This window comes from Alligator sinensis, unplaced genomic scaffold, assembly GCF_000455745.1.
Source record: "Alligator sinensis unplaced genomic scaffold, ASM45574v1 scaffold714_1, whole genome shotgun sequence".
Classification (NCBI taxonomy): domain Eukaryota; kingdom Metazoa; phylum Chordata; order Crocodylia; family Alligatoridae; genus Alligator; species Alligator sinensis.
Genome location: NW_005842493.1, coordinates 577,210 through 581,535, shown reverse-complemented (window position 1 = coordinate 581,535; position 4,326 = coordinate 577,210).

Here is a 4,326-nt window from a genome sequence, read left to right as displayed (position 1 = left end):
GCTGTTTCTGTTGTTTTCAACAAGATGGAGGGAACAATCAATTTATAACTCATTAAAAGAAAACCTAAGATATCTTAGGACCCTACTTTAAAAAATGCAGCATCTTTAAGCTCAGAATCACTTCTCATTCCCCTTAGTTTTCTGAAATTGGAAAGTATCAGTTATATGAGCGCATGTCCCTGTGTTTGAAAAAAAAGCCACAAAATCCCTGTCTTTTGGACAACCAGATGTGAAGCTTCCTCAGAACTGGGTCTAACAAGCTCCAGATGAAGATGGTTTTAGCAAAGGATATCACAGGATAGGCTTTTGAAATGTATGTTACCTGTCAGTCCCTTGATCTCAAAAATAGAATGTATGTATTCATATAATAACTTATATCGCATATAAGAACTTAACTAAATATGTTCTGCATGGATTAGCCTGAACTCATATGTGGTAACTGAAACAGGCCCTGCTCCAGTCTATAGCAAAGCTTCCATGGACTCCAGTCAGGGTAGGATTTCATCTGTGGGATTCAGCAAGATCTCTTGCTATGTCTTTGCATATCACTAAACAGAAGAGTTATATTGACCTGGGAGGAACTCAAGTTTTGTTGCCACTTGGTGCTGCGGCAATTACATACAAGAGCTATGCATTCTTGCTATAATGCAATTTAGACTTCTACAGGTTTTAATTTCTATAGAGCACTGAACTTATCTTTTTACCTGTTTGTTAAATACGTGGCACAGAGAAGGCACTCTAGGACCAAAAATTCAAAGCAAACAGTATTTAGCACCTTCGAAGGGTTTGAAGCACCCAGTTCTGCAGCCTCTACTTACACATATACTTCCGTTGATCTGGCATGAGCAACAACTGAGGCACTGGATTTCAAATGATAAGAGCGATATAGGGTACGTATGTAGATGGAAAAACTGAGTTTAATTTATCTTTTAAAGTCACATGGAGTTTCCATGTCAGCACTTAAAATTCCTGGTTCACAGTCGCACGTTCAGGCCTCTCACATACCTATATAGTTACACTGATTTTTATTTCAAAATCTTTTCCCAGAACATGTAACCTTTGTTCTTTTCCTGTGACTTTTTGATTTGTTCCCAGCTTTGATAGCCCAAAATTGAGATGCATGACTCAATCTGGGCAAAACTACATGGTAATTTCATTCCTCTGACCAACCCATCTGAAGGGTCTTCTTCTCTGAAGTCATTCCTGGGAGAGGAATCACATTTCAGAATAGAAAAGCAGACACGTGGGATCTGTCTGATCTCTGCTTTTAGCCCGGAGTCTGTGTTTACCGGGGAGTGACTTTGTACTTTTCGATGTGATAATGGTAGTATTCCACAACTGCTGAAACCTCATCTGAAAAAAGCAACTCTATTATATTAAAAAAAGCTAAGAACAAGTCATTTTTGGACACTTTCATAATCCAATTCCCAGGAGGAAGAAAAAAATCCATGTTAGATAGAAATAGATGAGATTATAGAAAATTGCTAGCTAAGACACTTAACATATTTTAACATACAAAATTAGCAATGTGATATCAGTTACAGGTTCTAGGTGAGTCTGTAAATAGCTTTGTTGCTGTGGAGGCATCCAATATGATGACAGTGGGACTCATGAAATCAAAGTAGCGTGACAGCATTACACCACGGAGGTAGATTTTTCCCCAAACATGAAGGACATGCATGGCAATACTAGGCAGAACTAACTTTTGGAATAAGTGTGCAACCTCAGAAGCTGGGCTCCTGCCCAAGATGCTGATGCAACTGTGCAGCTCCATTCTGCTCTTTCAGAGAATTTCATGTATTAATGGTCTGGCTATGACAAAGCTCTGAGGAATGCAGCATTCGCTGCAGAGACTGATTGACCTTCACCGTTCACGTTCATTTAGGAACAGGCTGGAGGACCTGGCTGCTTTTAAACTGGGATTTACAGCTACTTGAGATCCCACCCTTTCTCTCCTCTTATGTCCAAACTGGACGCTGTCAACCATGGCTGGTGCATCATCAGCTTGTAATAAATTGATGTCTTGCAAATACTAGATAAATCTTTCATCTATCTACAAACACATCTGTCTGGGAAACTGGGCCTAGAACCCTGATCCCATAAATCCAAAGATATAGGTCACCTTATCTGGCCTCAGTTTCCATCCAGCGACTGAATATATACCCTTTGTAACTCTACTTTTTTCCTGGAAAACAATCTGCTGATACTATGCATCATTAAATCTCAGATACTAAGTTTGGGCTGGGTGGGATCTGGGCTATGAGATCTCCAAGAAAAATCCAGATGTTACAAAAAGTGGTGTTTTGCCAGTGCCCACAATGCTAGAAGTATTAGTGGAAATTTAAATGCAGAAATTATCACACCCAGGCTATCCCACCACTTAATCTAGCACTGATGCTGCTTCTGTGGTAAAACAATGTGAAAAATCTAAGTGTAGTCTCACACACAACCTCATTTCTGGTATATGTCAGTGGCTGCTAAGTAGGTGCTGCTTTTCTATGGTAGTAAACACCCTAAAATACCTTTATGTAAGAGACTTGTTTTCTCAAAGAATCCCAATGCAAAATGCTGAAGTAAAGTACAGGGGTGTAGGTTGTAGCCGTGTTGGTCTAAGGACATAGGCAGACAAGGTTCCTTGGGTGAATCTGATATCTTTTATTAGACCAACCTAAATAGTTGGAGAATAGTTGTAAAGTACAAAAATTCTACATGGATAATGAGGTTATGCAAAATTTGTTAAACACACGTTTTGGGGGTGTTGGTTGTAGCGGTGTTGGTCTAAGGACACAGACGAGGTTCTTTGGGTAAATATGATATCTTTTATTCGACCAACTCAATAATTGGAAAAATTATTCCTTGCAAGCTTTTGGGCGCACACGCCCTTCTTCAGGCACAGGGAGAGTTTGCCGAGTATTTTTGTTTTTGACACCATTCCCCGCCACCTCCCGTCTTGCATCTATTGTCTCCCATTCCCTCGGATCCTCGCTGCCATGAATTTGCATCGCACAGACCTGCATTTTGCATGTTGGCTTCTGTTCTACCCAGGAGAGCGCACACAACACCAGCAGATCCTCCCTATGCCTGAAGAAGGCTGTTTGTACCTGAAAGCTTGCAAATTTTCCCAAGTATTTAGTTGGTCTAATAAAAGATTGTTGCATCTACCCAAAGAACTTTGTCTTAAACACACACATGCACACGCACACACAGTGACATCTTAAAATGAAGAAAAGCGACCAGGACACCAATGCATGTTGTTTTTAATTGCAGACAACTTGCTTTTAGGCAACGCAATCGATCACTTACCAGAATGAGCAATTCCTCTGGGTTGTTTTCTATCCAACTTTGTAACGTCTCTGTGGAAACGGTTTCGACTTCTGGAAATGATTCATGGACCCACTCGGTGGCTAAGCTCCTCATTTCTTTGGGATCCCTTACACGACCCACCTTTTGCAGAAATGTTTCTGCCATTGTCCTTGCGGCTTTAAACAGCTGGAAAGAAAACGCTAACTAAAATCTCTTGGTTTATTCGGCAGATACTGGGTCACCTGGTACATTTTGATATGAGTAAACACGGGGCCGAACCTTAACCCTTCTCGTCGGTCACGAGCGGTAGACGCGATCACACAGTATTTGTTATGTTTCTTACGAAAATATATAATATCAAAATCTGCCCCTATAAGCTGTAACAGCAAAACAAATGTTTTGCCTCGCCATGGGGTTGTTTTTGGGGGTTTTTTGGACAGAAAATGTCTCAAATGTTTGGCAAGCCCGTTGGAAAGCATGCAAGTCAAGTCCATGGTGTGCAGAGAGAGGCTGTTGAAATAAAGCTGAACTTTGATCGCTGAAACTGTGCTGCCGGCGTGTTTCTCACCCCCTGGATCGCAAGCCCGAAGTCCAGCTTTCTGCTGTCTGTTTTACTGCGGCGCGTCTGACTTATTTTATGGCCTCACACTTGGTCTTTCCCTGGGATAAGGGGGAAAGGACATTGCCTCCCGCATACCACGGGTTTCTCTAGGGACGGGAAACTCTTCAACAGCGACAAACAGTTTTTACAAAGGATGGTTGTTTTGGAAGTTTTAAAAACCGCGTTGGCTCCCAAAGCACGCGCCGCTCCCACCGGGAGCGCTGCGGTGAAACACACTAGGAAACCCTTCATCGCTGCCATTGGGAAGGATTCATTTAGGATAAGAGAGACGTCATAACAGAGCGCGGGTGACGTCACGGGCCGGGCGAGCCCCGCGGCGCCGCTCCTAGGGGCGGAGCGGGGCCCTGTTACCCGGGCAACCGTGCGAGGCCGCGTCTGCGTCTGCGCCGGCGCGGCGGCTC